This window comes from Arachis ipaensis, chromosome B4 (genome assembly GCF_059453495.1).
Source record: "Arachis ipaensis isolate K30076 ecotype BB chromosome B4, ASM5945349v1, whole genome shotgun sequence".
Taxonomy (NCBI): domain Eukaryota; kingdom Viridiplantae; phylum Streptophyta; class Magnoliopsida; order Fabales; family Fabaceae; genus Arachis; species Arachis ipaensis.
Window position 1 is genome coordinate 115,402,230 of NC_142439.1, and position 18,249 is coordinate 115,420,478.

General features: G+C 39.8%; 1 non-coding gene and 1 pseudogene across 1 annotated transcript; both read right to left on the bottom strand.

The window, feature by feature from the left end:
* Nucleotides 1-1,041: 1,041 nt before the first annotated feature.
* LOC107639700 (heat shock 70 kDa protein 5-like) lies at nucleotides 1,042-3,040 on the bottom strand (annotated as a pseudogene).
* An 11,646-nt stretch (nucleotides 3,041-14,686) lies between these two features.
* LOC148568871 (small nucleolar RNA R71) lies at nucleotides 14,687-14,794 on the bottom strand. The gene has a single exon (XR_015882709.1). It is a non-coding gene; the product is annotated as a small nucleolar RNA R71 (small nucleolar RNA).
* Between the last annotated feature and the right edge of the window lie 3,455 nt (nucleotides 14,795-18,249).

Sequence of the window (18,249 nt, forward strand, 5' to 3'; positions counted from 1 at the left end):
TTCCAAATCAATTAGACTTTTGCAACTTAGATAAAAAATAAGGTTCAAATCATAATTATTTTTGGAAAAGGCTTAGAGAGGGCGACCGAATCCTTTGCCAAGAAATAAAAAAACATGCGCGCACACACATATATATGCATGGACACGAAAGTATTCCACGTATTTGATAAATCTTTTGAGCCTATTTATTTATGTGGATACTATTATGAAGATTTTATAATTGTCTATGAATATTTTTTTTTTTATTATTAGATGATAAATTATAAGGTTTGATTTTAATATGTTACAAAATTGTTATTTTTTTAAAAGTGTGGCTAAACAAACAAAATATACTTTTAATACAAGAATCTTTATAAGAAGATGTTTTTAGCATCTTCATTTGAGTGAAAACTCAAGTGTAGTCGACTTCACGTGAAGTTGATAGCGAAAAACCGTTAGATAAAAGTTTAGTCAAATCAATCAAATCTTCCAATAGCTCTCAATTATCAAATTCACGTGAAATCGACTACACCTGAGTTTCCACCTTTCATTTGAGTAGGTGCCATTTATTTTTGTGTCCGAAATAATGGCTACACCAAACTAATAATTAAGGGGGGGGAGCACGACGAAAGTAAGTTAATAACCTGTTGTTCCTACATGAATTTGTTCTGGCAAAGTTTGGGCACCCTTATTGTCCATCTCTATTTTTTCATCAACAAAAATATACAATCATATTAGCGGCTGCATATATATTGTGCTCTGATCCAATCAATGTATAATATTATTGTGAGGCTTGATTCATAAAATATCTGCCTCATTCTGTAGACAACTTCCTGCAGTATTTTTTGCCTTTTAATTCCCCGCATATGCCAATTATGATTCATTCGCAGTTGTCTCTGTCACTATATTGTTGTAAGAAAAATCATGTGCTTATTTAGGAAAAAAGAAAACAACACTTGGATATGACATTGTTAGGATACTACCGTACCTCACCATTATTCATTCATAGTTTACATTCAACGCGCGCTCCGAGAGGGAAAAAACAAAGAGAGACAAAGGGCAGTGTCTAGCGCGATAAAAGAAGGCTTATAAAAATTGAAGGTTGAAGCTTGCTCAATCAACCTCTTCAATCTTAGGTCCACCAGCGGAGTTGTCATGGGCAGCATCAGCAGAGGATGGAGCAAAACCACCACCACCTTGATAGATCTTGGAAATGACAGGGTTGCATAAAATCTCGAGCTCCTTGAGCTTGTCCTCAAACTCATCTACTTCCGCCAACTGGTTCCCGTCCAACCACTGGATGGTGTCATCAATGGCCTTCTCGTTCCTCTGCTTGTCGGAAGGATCCAGTTTGGCACAAACATTGTCATCCTTGATGGTGTTCCTCATGCTGTATGCATAATTCTCCAGTGAGTTCTTAGCGTCCACTTCTTTCTTGACCTGTTCATCCTCTGCTTTGTACTTCTCTGCTTCCTGCACCATTCTTTCAATCTCCTCTTTGCTCAGCCTTCCTTTGTCGTTGGTGCTGGTGATCTTGTTCTTCACCCCTGCCGTCTTGTCCTCCGCAGACATGTTCAAGATGCCGTTGGCATCATGTCGAAGCACACGTTAATCTGAGGCACCCTCTTGGTGCCGGCGGAATCCCATTGAGCTCAAATGTTCCCAGAAGGTTGTTGTCCTTGGTCCTTGACCTCTCACCCTCATACACCTGAATCAGCACGCTGGTCTGGTTGTCCGAGTAGGTGGAGAACACCTGCTCTTTCTCGATAGGTATGGTGGTATTCCTGGGAATCAAGACCGTCTTCACCCCATCGGTGGTTTCAATGCCCAGGCTGAGGGGCGTGACGTCGAGAAGAAGCAAGTCTTGGACTTTCTGGTCGCCTTTGCCGCTCAGGATGAAAGCTTGGACAGCAGCCCCGTAAGCCACAGCCTCGTCGTGGTTGATGCTCTTGCAGAGCTCCTTGCCGTTCAAGAAGTCCTGCAGAAGCTGCTGGACCTTGGGGATTCTAGTGGAGCCTCCAACAAGGACAATGTCATGAATCTGAACCTTATCAACCTTAGCATCACGGAGACACTTCTCAACGGGCTCCATGCACTTCCTGAATAGGTCCATGTTGAGTTCCTCAAACCTGGCCAGAGTGATGGTCGCGTAGAAATCAATACCTTCAAAGAGCGAGTCGATCTCGATGGTCGTCTGTGAGGTGGAGGAGAGTGTCCTCTTGGCCCTCTCACACGCTGTCCTCAGTCTCCGAAGTGCTCTCGCGTTGCTGCTCATGTTCTTCTTGTGCTTCCTCTTGAACTCCGCCGCGAAGTGATTCACCAGCCTGTTGTCGAAATCCTCGCCCCCCAGTGGGTGTCACCGGCAGTGGCATTCACCTCAAAGATGTCCTTCTCGATAGTCAGGAGAGACACGTCAAAGGTGCCGCTCCCGAGGTCGAAGATGAGGATGTTCTTCTCGCCAGTTTTGGAGGCCTTCTTGTCTAAGCCGTAGGCAACAGCGGTTGTCTCGTTGATAATTCTCATGACGTTGAGGCTTGCAATGGCGTTAGCGTCCTTGGTGGCCTGCCTCTAAGAGTCATTGAAGTAGGCGGGGACGGTAATGACGGCGTTCTTGATGGTTTTTCCCAGGTAGGCCTCGACGATCTCCTTCATCTTGGTGAGCACCATGGAGGAAATCTCTTCGGGTGCGAACTACTTCTGCTCGCCTTTGTAGTTGACGATGATCATGGGCGAGTGCCTCATGTCGCTTTGGACGGAAGGGTCAGAGAATCTACGACTAATGAGGCGCTTGGCGTCGAACACCGTGTTCTGTGGGTGGCAGCATCTCCGATGAGGTGCTCAGTGTCCGTGAAGGCAACGTAGGAAGGAGTGGTTCGGTTGCCTTGGTCGTTGGCGATGATCTCTATGCGGTCGTTCTGCCACACGGCCACGTAGCTGTAAGTGGTGCCGAGATCGATGCCAATGGCTTTCTCAGTAGCGGTAGCCATTTCGATGAATCAGAAGTAATAAGTGAATAATTTAAATAAAACAAGTTTAATTTGCTGATGACTGCAGGTTTAGATGATGCTTTACGCACGTATGTTAGGGTCCTATTGTACTGGCCTGGAGGGATGGAGGGGGTGTATATATATATTGCACAACATTGTGCTTGGCATGAGGATGAGGAAGATATTTTCCTTCTTTTGGGAAAGGTAAAAGGTGGTGGAAGGAACTCATGATGAAGTTGAGATAAAGCAAGAGAAGTCGAGAAGAAGAATGAATGAGCAATGCTAGGAACCAAAAGGTATAGCAAAAAATCAGCCAAATACCTTTGAGTGAATCTAAAATTTATACGAGTTAATATATATGGATGTTTCTTTTGCTAAGTATCAGAATGTTTCTTTTTCATACTAAATAGATGTTTTTTAATATATTTTTCGAATTTTTTGTATTGCAAATGTGAATGTCTCTATTTCTTTAAGAATTTTATTTTTTTTAAAAATTTTATAAATATTTAATTATTTTTGCTAAAATATAATTGAATGTTTTTTTTTTCATATTTTTTTAAATTTTATAGATATTTAATTATTTTTACTAAAATATAATTAGATGTTTCTTTTGTTAAGTATTAGGATTTTTTTTTCATATTAAATAAATGTTTTTTTATAATTAATACTGACAAATAGCAATTCTTTCCCAAGTTCATTCTTCTAAGATGTAACCTGACCTCCGTATAAAAATACCTGCATCATCATCAAGATCCATATTGTATTATATTAAGAAAAACACACAAATGCATGTGAGAATGGATTAGATTGATGAGAATGAATGAGGAAGACTTTCTACTTCAAAACCCTATCTAACGATGCTGATCGTGGCAAAGATTTTCTACTTCCATTGGAACCATTAGAAACCCTTGCTGATGCTGATGATGAGGAAGACTTTCTACTTCCATTGGAGACATTAGAATTCCTTGGTGATGCAGCTTCGTATGTTTCCGAAATCCTTTATGGTGATGAAGAAGATGGTCCAAATTTGCAATTAGGGTTTTCTCCTCCAGAGCTCTATTGGATGGCAATGAAAGTGGCGAAAGTAAAGGTGATTCAGTAATAGCATTACCATGAGTATGTTCTTCTTCTTCTTCAACAAACCTCTCTCTGGTGTTGCACATGCTGAAGAACAAAGCGAAGAAGAATAAGATGAAGAACGTGAAGAATTAATGTATTGGTTGTACATTGGTGATAATGTAGGTGACAAAATCGATGTCATGATTTGTTGCTGTTGCTGTGGCTGTGGTGGCTGCGACGACGACGGCGAAAGATGTACCGGCGGGGAAGGGTTTTATAGGTTTTAAATAGATTAATGTGAGAGAGAAGAGGAAGGCTTTTATAGGTTTTAATTAGGTTTACTTAATTAATTTTAAATTTTTTAAATTTTGAATTTAAAAAATTTAAAATTAATTATTAATATAAATTAATGTGGTTTTGTTTAGTTTTTGACTGATAACCTTTTGGTTCCATATACTTTTCCTTCTAGTTAAGTTCATGTCATTATCAACAGTCTCGATCTGAAACTTTTTAGTTTTTCGCTATTTTCTTATAGTTAATTCTATGATATTTATAATTTGTGTCTAATTTTTTTAATTTATTTATTATAGCAAACTTCAAATAATTTTAAAATTATTTATTTTTATATTTATTAAATTAAATATTGAATCTTAATCTTTTTTGATAAATTAAAACTATTTTTTAGACATTATAATAATCATTTTTTATATCTTATTTTGTAAAAGCAAATAGTAATAGAAGATTTTTTTAATGAAAAACGTTATTTGTACTTCATTTATCACATATTATAAATTAATGAGTGTTCTGGCAAGGATACTCCTTTCGAGTTATGTGTCGGCCTCGCGTCAATCCTGGGGCGCCTTGTGGCCTGAACCGAATTGGGAATACCGTCGTGAACTCGGACCCGAGCGTAGTACCTACAAAAAGGATGCGATGCCCAAGTCAGTAAAAAGAATCACTTAAAGAATAAAAGCGAGTATATGATCAGGGTATTGCTTTTTGGTGTCTTATTGTTGGAATGAATTTTCTCTGCCTTATATCGTCGGTACCGTGCTTGATTTATAGCCCGATTAATGTTGAATTGGTTGTTGATTTCATCCAAGATCTTTGCGGCCAATCTCGTGGCGAGATTACGGGGAGTGTTTCGTTAAGATAGAGTCGTTTTCATGATAAGTCGTGCCGAGGTATAACTTGGTTTTATCCGTGAGATGTGGTACAGTACATAGCCCCCAAGCTTGACTTGGTAAAACGTAGTTTAGCAAGTTGAGCTTTTCCTTGTAAAGTTATACCTCGGTGTTTTGAGGTGAAATACTTGTAGCCCCCAAGATCAACACACGTATCAAGCTTGGGTTTAGAAAATAAATGATTTTTGCTAGGTATAAATGGATAGGGAACAGTTAAAAGGATTTACCTTGTTAATTGGGCCGCAATAAATTTTTTGGCTAAGTTGGATGCGGATCGTTTCATATTGGCCGTGCCATTATTATTTCCACTTCCTACTAAAATAGTGGGTTGTAATTAAGCCTTTACCGTTTTCTTTTTGGAAAAACACAAAACACAGGTTCAGTTGTAAATCTCATAAGTGTAAAAAACCATGTCTTCCAGAGGTTAGTCTTCTCAACTTCGCACTGTCTTCTCATCTTTTTACTGTCTCTTCTATTTTGTTTTATTCTAAAAAATGGGTAAAGAAAGAGAGAAAGAGAAGTTGAAAGTTGTTGAAGTGAACAAAGAGAACCCTTACAATTGGGTTCATGTTGATGTAAAAACCCGTGCGTCGTCTTATTGCGATGTTGAGTCGCTTCGTAAGCTAGAAGCTTTGAAGTTTGTTAGGGAAGGTTCTGGTGTCCGTGTGGAATTTCTTCCCTGTACTAGTGAGGAGAGGGTCTGTGAGAGGAGAGGGGATTGGGGTTATTTTTATATGTATATTCCCTGTCTGTCTGAGTTGCATGTAAAGTTTCCCTTTTCGAATTTCGAATGTAAGGTTTTAACCCAGTTAAACTGTGCTCCGTCGCAGTTACATCCTAACTCCTGGGCATTTCTGTATGCATTTGAATTTCTGATGAATTTTCTGAATTTTCCAGCTTCTCTTAATGTTTTCTTTTCTCTGTTTCAATTAAAAGGGGGTACGAAAAGGGCTTTGGGTCTTTCTGAGTAGTTTTCCGGGCCGTTCCATCTTCCTTTTGTATAAGTCATCTTTTAAAAACCTCAAATCCATGTTTGTAAAATTCCATTTTTTGGAGTCTGAATATTCGTTCTATTTAGATAATGAACTGATAGAAAAATACCCTTTGTATTGGTGTTCGGAACCGATGCAAATCCTTGAAGCCGATGAGAGGAGTGAGGAAGAGGACCTGTTTTTAGTTTTTTTTTTTAATTGAAAATTTTGCTGCTGGGGAATGTTTATCCATTCCTGATTTATTGAAATTTGAGGAGGAAAATGACAAAGAAGGGCTTGAACTGTATATAGGTAATACTGGTTTTATATACTTTGATCTTTGTTTGGCTGTGGTTATTCATCTTCTGTTTTTCCTTGTTGCAGGCGGTAGGGTTCCAAATTTGAGCTCGGCCAAATTTCAGGCTTATTTGAAAAAGAAGGGTGAAAAAGGTAGTAGCGCTTCTGGGATTGTGAAAGAGATGGGAGGTGATATTGCTTATTCTTCTGCTCAGCCTCCTTCTTCTCCACAAAGGAAGAGGACTGAGTCGGAGAAGTCTCTGGAGGTGATTTTCGAAGGTGATCATGGTGCTACTGTGAAGTCTGTTTTGCATGGTTTTATACCTGGGACGAGTTCTCAATCCGTATGGAGTGATCAATTTCCAATATCCGAACTTGCTGACTGCGTGTCTCAGTATCCTGGAGATATGATCCTTACACGTCGGACTGGAGTTGAAGGGATGGGAAAATTTATTCAGGTTGGTTTTGTATCTACTGATTCTCTTTAATCGTTTTGTTTCTCTGAGATTTCTTCATTGTGTGCTTGCAGATTGTTGTATCTCGCTTGATGTGTTGGGCGTGCTACCGAGCTATTAGGTTCGGAGCAGTAAGCGATGGATAATAAATTTTAGGACTTGAACTTTTGTTGGAAGAAAAAGATGAGGTTGTCATAGGTGTGACCTCAAAAATGAAGGAGAGCGAAGACGAGGTTTCCCGTCTTCAAAAACAAATTAGACTATTGCAGGCTATGATTAAGGAGAATGATAAGACTAAACGTGAGATGACCTCTCGTATCAACGAGCTTGAAGAGGAGAAGATGGACATGTCCGTAGCTGGTTTTGATCGTGCTGTCAGCCAAGTCACATTGTTTTCTCCAAACTCTGATGTGAGGAAACTTAATGTGACAAAAATAGTTGTTAATGGGGAGCTCGCCGTTGATGAAGCTGGCGAGGAGCATGCTGAGAATATCCCCCCCCCTTTGAAAAAATAGTTTTGTATGTATTTTGAAACTGTTTGTGGCTGTCCGACTTTGTTTGGAGTAATTTGAACTTATTTTATCCGGATTTTTGCGCCGATTTTAAGTCATGAATTGCCTTTGGATGATTGTTTTGATTCCAACTTTTATTCTGTTGGTTAGATAGTTATAATTGATACGCGTGTGGACGATCGGATAGGAACTCATTATCAGAGTTTGTTCGTAGTTGAAAAAGAGGTTTTTGTTTGGTAGGTCTGGTATCGTTCGATGTTTGTAATTTGGAACACACGACTTGTTCTTTGTTTGACTTATTCTTGGATACCGATTTCGAAATCGGTCTTTTAGATGTTGCCTGCTTGACATTTAGAGTTGGGTTTAGTGTTTGTATTATTGCCTGTGCAATTTCCAACTTTGTTTTGTTGGTTTGATATTATCGATTTTGAAAAGTATAAAGTCTGGGTAATAGTAATAAATTTATTTGTTTGCAAGAGTGATTGGAAGGGTCTGAAGTGGTCGGCCTCGTTAAAACCTGTCCGAGTAAAACCCTCCTTAGGGATAAAACCTCATGATCAGGAAAGAGTACTTGGCCATTTCATACTTAAAATAGGTATTAAACTATAATAAATCTTTAAAGACAAAATGTTCCAAGTGTTGGGGAGAGCTATCCTTCAAGTGTTTCAAGAGAGTATGCTCCTTTTCCAATTACCTTAGAGATGTGGAAAGGGCCCTCCCAATTAGCAGCTAGCTTCCCGTGTCCTGTTGGTTTTTGAACTTCTTCCATTTGCCTTAGTACCAAGTCTCCTTCCTTTAAGGTTCTTGGTCATACCTTTTTATTGTATTGCTTTCGCATTGCAGCCTACATCATTTTTTGCCTTAGTTTGGTTAGGCTTCGTTCTTCACTTATCAGGTCAAGTTCAGCCGATCTGGCTTTCGAGTTATCCTGCTCGTCAAAGTACTCAGTTCGAGTGGACCCTTGGCTGATCTCGATAGGTATCATACGGTATGTACCATAGACTAGTCGGAATGGGATTTCATTTGTTGTAGTTTGGGGTGTTGTGTTATAACTCCACAGCACCTCTGGTATAAGCTCGATCTAGCGTCCTTTAGCATCTGTCAATTTCTTTTTTAAGGCCTGCAAAATAACCTTGTTAGCCACCTCCGCGAGCCCATTGGTTTGTGGGTGTTCGACGGAGGAAAAACGATGTTTGATATGCAGGTCGGTTAAATATGAAGCAATTTTCTTATCCGTGAATTGTCTGCCGTTATCATATACAATTTCTCTAGGTAAACCGAATCTACATATAATTAATTTCCAAATGAAATTTTGTACCTTTTCTACTGTTATTTTCGCAAGAGGCTGTGCTTCTATCCATTTTGTGAAATAATCAATGGCTATCAAAAGAAACTTTACCTGCCCTGTTGAAACTGGGAATGGTCCAAGTATGTCCATCCCCCATTTGTGAAATGGCCGGCTGACATCTGAGGTATGTAATAGCTCGGCCGGGTTGTGGATGAGCGGTGCATATCTTTGACATGCATCGCAGCTTTGCATCTTATTCCTGCAATCGCTCCTTAATGTCAGCCAATAGTATCCTGCTCGTAGTATTTTCTAGCCAAACTTCAACTTCCGGTATGGTGTCCGCAGGCCCCGTCGTGTACCTCTTCTATGGCGGCTTCTACTTCTGCTCGGCCAAGGCACTTCACCAGTGGTCTGGAAATACGTCGCCTGTATAGGTCCGCCCCTAATAGGGTATAATGGTTTGCTTTGTATCTGAATATTCTCAGGTTTTCGCCCTCTGGTGTTTCTCCACTTTTTAGGTAGCGAATAAATGGGCTTCGCCAGTCTTCTTCCTGTGACACACTAAGAACAGATTTGGTATCTAAACTTGGTTCTGTTAGTGCGAGATGATTCAATTTTTCTGTTTGATCGGTTACCCTGTATGTAGCTAATTTAGATAAAAGATCGGCCCTACAATTTTGCTCTCTAGATATATGCAGTATTTCAAAATTTTGAAAAAATTTCATCATGGTTTTGACCGAGTTTAAATACTTTTTCCAGAAGTGAATCTCGTACCTGAAAATGACCGTTTACTTGTTGTACTACAAGGAGAGAGTCACAGTGTACTTTTAAGCTGGAGATCTCTACTTCCTTAGCTAGCCTTAGGCCGACTAAGAGAGCTTCATACTCGGCCTGGTTATTGGTCGTTTCGAAAAGAAACTTTATTGACTGCTCAGACTGGACTCCAGTATCGTCTTTCAGGAGGATTCCTGCTCCACATCCATTTTCGTTTGATGCTCCATCCACGTATAATTCCCATGTTTTGCTTGTCTTCTCTTTGCTTATGAATTCTGAGATGAAGTCAGCCAATGCTTGGGCTTTAGGTGATCCTCGTGACTGATATGATATGTTGAATTCAGAGAGTTCTATCGCCCATTTTGTCAATCATCCTGCTAGGTCTGGCTTTGATAATATTTGTCGTGGGGGGTGACCGGTCCGAACTATAATTGGGTGTATTTGAAAGTAATGCCTCAACTGTCAAGCAGTGATGACTAGACCGTATGCCAATTTTTCTATCATCGGGTATCTTGTCTCCGCATTTTGTAAGACATTGCTTACGAAGTACACCGGGTGTTGCTCTTTCCCTACTTCTATTACAAGCATGGAATTGATAGTGTTAGTGGAAATTGAAAGGAATACAAAAAGTGGTTTACCTTGTTCTGGTTTCTTAAGTATAAGTGGTAACCCCAAAATATGTTTGAATTCGAAAAAGGCCTTTTCAAAGTCTTCTGTCCAAACAAACTTGTCTGACTTCTTCATGGTTTTGAAGAAATGATAGGATCTGGTGGCTGTAGCTGGTAAGAATCTTGATAGGGCGGCTAAGCAACCTGTGAGACATTGTACTTCCTTGACTGTCTTTGGTGACTGCATGTTTAGTACGGCTTGGCATTTGTCGGGATTGATTTCTATACCTCTGTTTGTGAGCATACACCCGAGAAATTTGCCTTTCTATACACCAAATGCGCATTTTTCTGGGTTTAGCCTCATGTTGTATCTTCGAAGTTGTTGAAAAATCTCCCGAAGGTCGGCTTCGTGTAGTTTCTCCGAACTTGATTTGACGACCATATCGTCGACATATATTTCGATGTTTAGTCCGACTTGATTTTTGAAGATTTTGTCCATCAGTCTCTGATAAGTTGTCCCTGCGTTTTTTCGTCCGAAAGGCATTACCTTATAGCAAAAATTACCTTGGTCGGTGATGAGCGGATAATTTATACGCTTTTTGGCATTGTTTTTAGTATATTTTTAGTATATTTTAGTTAGTTTTTATTATGTTTTTATTAGTTTTTAAATAAAAATCACTCTTATGGACTTTACTATGAGTTTGTGTGTTTTTCTGTGATTTCAGGTATTTTCTGGCTGAAATTGAGGGACCTGAGCAAAAATCTGATTCAGAGGCTGAAAAAGGACTGCAGATGCTATTGGATTCTGACCTCTCTGCACTCAAAGTAGATTTTCTGGAGCTACAGAAGCTCAATTGGCGCGCTCTTAATTGCGTTGGAAAGTAGACATCATGAGCTTTCCAGCAATATATAATAGTCAATACTTTTCCCAAGATTTGATGGCCAAAACCGGCGTTCCAAGTAAGCATAGAAATTCTGGCGTCAAAATGCCAGAACTGGCATAAAAGCAGGAGTTAAACGCCCAAACTGGTACAAAAGCTGGCGTTTAACTCCAAGAAAAGTCTCTACATATGAAAGCTTCAATGCTCAGCCCAAGCACACACACCAAGTGGGCCCGGAAGAAGATTTCTGCATTAATTACTTATTTCTGTAACCCTAGGCTACTAGTTTTCTATAAATAGGACCTTTTGCTATTGTATTTTCGTCTTGGTTCTTCTGGTTCCCCCTCTGGGGCCGAAGCCAATAAATACTATTATCACTTTTGTATTTTCAACGGTGGAGTTTCTACACACCATAGATTAAGGTGTGGAGCTCTACTGTTCTTCATGAATTAATGCAATTACCACTGTTTTCTATTCAATTCACGCTACTTCTTGTTCTAAGATATTCATTCGTACCCAAGAACATGATGAATGTGATGATTATGTGACACTCATCACCATTCTCCCCTATGAACGTGTGCCTGACAACCACCTCCGTTCTACCTGCAATCAAGCTTGAATGTTTATCTCTTAGCCTTCTGGTTCATGACGCATGGTTGCCTCGCCTGACAACCGAGTCCTCCATTCCATGAAATCAGAGTCTTCGTGGTATAGGCGAGAATCAATTGGCAGCATTCTTGAGATCCGAAAAGTCTAAATCTTGTCTGTGGTATTCCGAGTAGGATCTGGGATGGGATGACTATGACGAGCTTCAAACTCGCGAGTGTGGGGCGTGTGACAGACGCAAAAGGATCAATGGATCCTATTCCGACATGATCGAGAACCAACAGCTAATTAGCCGATGTGGTGACAGCGCATCAGGATCATTTTCACTGAGAGGACGGGAGCTAGCCATTGACAACGGTGAAACCCAACATAAGCTTGCCATGGAAGGGAGTATGAATGATTGGAAGAAGGCAATGGGAAAGCAGAGGTTCAGGAGGAACAAAGCATCTTCATACGCTTATATGAAATTCTCACCAATGAATTACATAAGTATCTCTATCTTTATTTTATGTTTTATTCATCTTTTAATTATCAATCCTCCATAACCATTTGAATCCGCCTGACTGAGATTTACAAGATGACCATAGCTTGCTTCAAGCCGACAATCTCCGTGGGATCGACCCTTACTCGCGTAAGGTTTATTACTTGGACGACCCAGTGCACTTGCTGGTTAGTTGTGCGGAGTTGTGATAAAGAGTTGAGATTACAATTGTGCGTACCAAGTTGTTGGCACCATTGATGATCACAATTTCGTGCACCGAATTTTTGGCGCCGTTGCCGGGGATTGTTCGAGTTTGGACAACTGACTGTTCATCTTGTTGCTTAGATTAGGTAATTTTATTTTATGTTTAAGCTTTTCACTTTTTATTTTCGAAAAAAAATTTTCAAAAATACAAAAAAATTTCCTATTTTGTTCTTCAGAGATTTTCAGAATGAATTCTAGAGCTTCATGATGATTTGTTGAAGTCTGGCTGGCTGTGAAGCCATGTCTAATCTTTTGGACCGAGGTTTCAACTTATCATCACAAGAGCTTGTTGATTTCTATCAATTTTGCTGTTGAAAGTAATGATCTGCTAAAGCTTGGCTGGCCATTGGCCATGTCTAGTATTTTGGACCGAAGCTTTCACTGAAAGCTTGGCTGGCTAGTAAGCCATGTCTAATTCCTGGACCGGAGTTTTAGACTAACATTGCAATGATTTATGGAATTCTCGTTAAAAATTTTGAATCCCTTTAATTTCCTTTCCATATAATTTTTGAAAAATCACAAAATTTTTTTTTTATAAAACCATAAAAATAAAAAATATTTTATGTATCTTAGTGTCAATTTTTAAGTTTGGTGTCAATTTCATGTCTTTCTTCTTCTTGAATTTTTTCGAATATATGTAATATGTTCTTTATTGATCTTCAAGTTGTTCTTGATGATTTCAGTGTTCTGATCTTTAATTTCTCTTATTTTGTGTCTTTTGTTGTTTCTTACATGCATTTTTAAATTATTATAGTCCTTAGTATACAAACTTCTGAGTTTGGTGTCTTGCATGCATTGTTTATTTGATCTTAGTTGCATTTTTTTTATTGTTTCTCATCATTAAAAATTCAAAAAATTTTTTAAAATTGTATCTTTTCAAGTCAATAACACAGAGAATTGAAGATTCAGAACATTCAGCAGAGGAATCACACAGAAAAAGCTGGGCATTCAAAACGCCCAGTGAAGAAGGAAAACTGGCGTTTAAACGCCAGCCAGGGACCTGGCTGGGCGTTAAACGCCCCAAAAGGTAGCATTTTGGGCGTTAAATGCCAGAATGGATGCCATTCTGGGTGTTTAACGCCAGGAGGACACTAGAGGGAAGATTTTGTTTTCAATTCAAATCCTTTTCAAATTTTCATAATTTTGCAAAATCAAATCTTTTTCAAATCATATCTTTTCAATCATATCTTTTCAAAATCAATTTCTTTCCATTTTTTTATTTTTTACTATTTTCGAAAATCCTTGCTACAATTAGTAACTTAATTCAAAATTTTCAAGTTATTACTTGCCTATTAAGAAAGGATCAAAAGTTTTAATTCTAGAATCATATCTTTTAATTTCTTGTTGGTCAAGTAATCAACTTTAATTTTAAAAACTTTCTCTTTTTAATTTGATTCTCAATCATATCTTCTCAATCATGTCTTTTCAATTACATCTTTTTCAAAATTAAGTTTCAATCATATCTTTTTGATTTCTAATTTCAAAATCTTTTTCAAAAATTACTTAATTTCTTTCCCAATCTTAGTTTTCGAAAATCATTTACCAAAATTTCAAAATTTCTCTTAAATTATTTCAAAATCTTTTACTTTAATTTCGAAAATTCTTCCCCTCTTCTCACATCCTTCTATTTAAGGACTAACACTCCTCCACTATCAACAATTCGAACTCTATCCCTCTTGATAAGTTCGAATTCTTCTCTTTCTACCTTCTCCTTCTATTCTACTTTTCCTCTGACACTTCAAGGAATCTCTATACTGTAACATAGGGGATTCCATACTTTCTTCTTCTCTCTTTCATATGAGCAGGAGCAAGAATAAGGGCATTCTTGTTGAAGCTGACCCTGAACCTGAAAGGACCTTGAAGAGAAAGCTAAGAGAAGCTAAAGTACAACTCTCTATAGAGGACCTAACAGAGCTTTTTAAACAAGAAGAAGCCCTGGCAGCCGAAAACAACAACAATGCCAACAATGCAAGGAAGGTGCTTGGTGACTTTACTGTACCTACTCTTGACTTCTATGGGAGAAGCATCTCAATCCCTGCCATTGGAGCAAACAACTTTGAGCTTAAGCCTCAATTAGTTTCTCTGATGCAACAGAATTGCAAGTTTCATGGACTTCCATTGGAAGATCCTCATCAGTTCTTAGCTGAATTCTTGCAAATCTGTGACACTATCAAGACCAATGGGGTTGATCCTGAGGTCTATAGACTTATGATTTTTCCCTTTGCTGTAAGAGACAGAGCTAGAACATGGTTGGATTCACAACCTAAAGAAAGCCTGAACTCTTGGGAAAAGCTAGTTAATGCCTTCTTGGCAAAGTTCTTTCCACCTCAAAAATTGAGCAAGCTTAGAGTGGAAGTACAAACCTTCAGACAGAAGGAAGGTGAATCCTTCTATGAAGCTTGGAAAAGATACAAGCAATTGATCAGAAGGTGTCCTTCTGACATGCTTTCAGAATGGAGCATCATAGGTATCTTCTATGATGGTCTGTCTGAACTGTCCAAGATGTCATTGGACAGCTCTGCTGGAGGATCTCTTCATCTGAAGAAGACGCCTGCAGAAGCTCAGGAAATCATTGAGATGGTTGCAAATAACCAATTCATGTACACTTCTGAAAGGAACCCTGTGAATAATGGGACAAATCATAAGAAAGGAGTTCTTGAGATTGATACTCTGAATGCCATACTGGCTCAAAATAAAATATTGACTCAGCAAGTCAATATGATTTCTCAAAGTCTGTCTGGAATGCAAGCTACACCAGGCAGTACTAAGGAAGCTTCCCCTGAAGAAGAAGCTTATGATCCTGAGAACCCAGCAATAGAAGAGGTGAATTATATGGGAGATTCCTATGGAAACACCTATAATCCTTCATGGAGAAATCATCCAAATCTCTCATGGAAGGACCAACAGAGGCCTCAATGAGGCTTCAATAACAATAATGGTGGAAGAAACAGGTTTAGCAATAGCAAGCCTTTTCCATCATCTTCTTAGCAACAGACAGAGAATTCTAAGCAGAGCCACTCTGACTTAGCAACCATAGTCTCTGATCTAATTAAAATCACTCAAAGTTTCATGACTGAAACAAGGTCCTCCATTAGAAATTTGGAGGCACAAGTGGGTCAGCTGAGTAAGAAAGTTACTCAACTCCCTCCTAGTACTCTTCCAAGCAATACAGAAGAGAATCCAAAAGGAGAGTGCAAGGCCATCAACATGACCCACACGGCCAAACTTGGAGAGGAGGAAGAGGCAGTGATCTCCACTGAGAAAGATCTCACTGGATGTCCACTGGCCTCCAAGGAGTTTCCTCATGAGGAACCATGGGAATCTGAGGCTCACACTGAGACCATAGAGATTCCATTGAATTTACTTCTGCCATTCATGAGCTTTGATGAGTATTCTTCCTCTGAAGAGGATGAAGATGTTACTGAAGAGCAAGTTGCTAAGTACCTTGGAGCGATCATGAAACTAAATGCCAAGTTATTTAGTAATGAGACTTGGGAGGATGAACCCCCCTTGCTCACCAAAGAACTGGATGACTTAACTAGGCAGAGATTACCTCTGAAGAGACAAGATCCTGGAAAGTTCTCAATACCTTGCACCATAGGCACCATGACCTTTAAAAAGTCTCTGTGTGACCTAGGGTCAAGCATAAACCTCATTCATCTCTCTGTAATGGAGAAACTAGGGATCTTTGAGGTACAAGCTGCAAGAATCTCACTAGAGATGGCAGACAATTCAAGGAAACAAGCTTATGAACTTGTAGAGGATGTCTTGGTAAAGGTTGAAGACCACTACATCCCTGTTGATTTCATAATCCTAGACACTGGGAAGTGTATGGATGAATCCATCATCCTTGGTAGACCCTTCCTAGCCACAGCAAAAGCTGTGGTTGATGTAGACAGAGGAGAATTAGTCCTTCAAGTGAATGAGGACTCCCTTGTGTTTAAGGCTCAAGGATCTCCCTCTGTGACCATGAAGAAGAAGCATGAAAAGCTTCGCTCAATGCAGAGTCAAACAAAATCTCCACATTCAAACTCTAAGTTTGGTGTTGGGAGGCCACAACCAAACTCTAAGTTTGGTGTTGAGAGGCCATCATCATGCTCTGAGTATCTGTGAGGCTCCATGAGAGCCCACTGTCAAGCTATTGACATTAAAGAAGCGCTTGTTAGGAGGCAACCCAATCTTTAATTATCTATGTTAAATTTCTATTTTCTTTTATTATTTTATGTTTTCTGTAGGTTGATGATCATGTGAAGTCACAAAAACAATTGAAAAAGCAAAAATAGACTGAAAAAAATAGAATGAAAAATAGTACTGGCGTTTAAACGCCAGAAATGGGCACAGAGCTGGCGTTTAACGCCAGAAATGGGTAGCAACCTGGTGTTTTAACGCTAGGATTGGCAGCAAGGGGCGTTTTGCACGCCACATGGTGCAGGGATGAGAAATCCTTGACACCTCAGGATCTGTGGACCTAACAGGATCCCCACCTACCTCATCTCTCTCTCTTCTTCACCAACCCACATCCATCCATCATAAATCCCACCTACCTCACCATCCAAATTCAAACCACTTTCCCTCCCAAACCCACCCATACATGACCGAACCCTACCCATCTCTCCACCCCTATATAAACCCATCTTCACCCCCTTGGCCGAATCACTCCCACTTCTCTATCTCTTCCATTTTTCTCTTCTTCTCCGTCCTTCTTTCTTCTTTTGCTCGAGGACGAGCAAACCTTCTAAGTTTGGTGTGGTAAAAGCGTTGCTTTTTGTTTTTCATAACCATTTATGGCACCTAAGGCTGGAGAAACCTCTAGAAAGAGGAAAGGGAAGGCATAAGCTTCCACCTCCGAGTCATGGGAGATAGAGAGATTCATCTCAAGGGTGCATCAAGACCACTTCTATGAAGTTGTGGCCAAGAAGAAGGTGATCCCCGAGGTCCCTTTCAAACTCAAAAAGGGTGAATATCCGGAGATCCGACATGAGATTCAAAGAAGAGGTTGGGAAGTTCTCACCAACCCCATTCAACAAGTCGGAATCTTAATGGTTCAAGAGTTCTATGCAAACGCATGGATCACCAAGAACCATGATCAAAGTGTGAACCCGGACCCAAAGAATTGGCTTACAATGGTTCGGGGAAAATGCTTAGATTTTAGTCCGGAGAATGTAAGGTTGGCATTCAACTTGCCCATGATGCAAGGAGATGCACACCTCTACACTAGAAGGGTCAACTTTGATCAAAGGTTGGACCAAGTCCTCATAGACATTTGTGAAGAGGGCGCTCAATGGAAGAGAGATTCAAGAGGGAAGCCGGTTCAACTAAGAAGGCATGACCTCAAGCCCGTGGCTAGGGGATGGTTGGAGTTCATCCAATGCTCAATCATTCCCACTAGCAACCGGTCTGAAGTTACTATAGACCGGGCGATCATGATCTATAGCATCATGATTGGAGAGAAAGTAGAAGTTCATGAGGTTATATCCCAAGAACTCTACAAGGTGGCGGACAAGTCCTCCACTTTGGCAAGGTTAGCCTTCCCTCATCTCATTTGTCACCTTTGCAATTCGGCTGGAATTGACATAGAGGAAGACATCCTCATTGATGAGGACAAGCCCATCACTAAAAAAAGGATGGAGCAAACAAGAGATCCCACTCATGGACAAGAGCATGAGGAAAATCCTCATCATGAAATCCCTGATATGCCTCAAGGGATGCATTTTCCTCCACAAAACAATTGGGAGCAAATCAACACCTCCCTAGGAGAATTAAGTTCCAACATGGGACAACTAAGGGTGGAGCACCAAGAGCATTCCATCCTCCTCCATGAAATTAGAGAAGACCAAAGAGTTATGAGAGAGGAGCAACAAAGGCAAGGAAGAGACATTGAGGAGCTCAAGCACTCCCTAAGA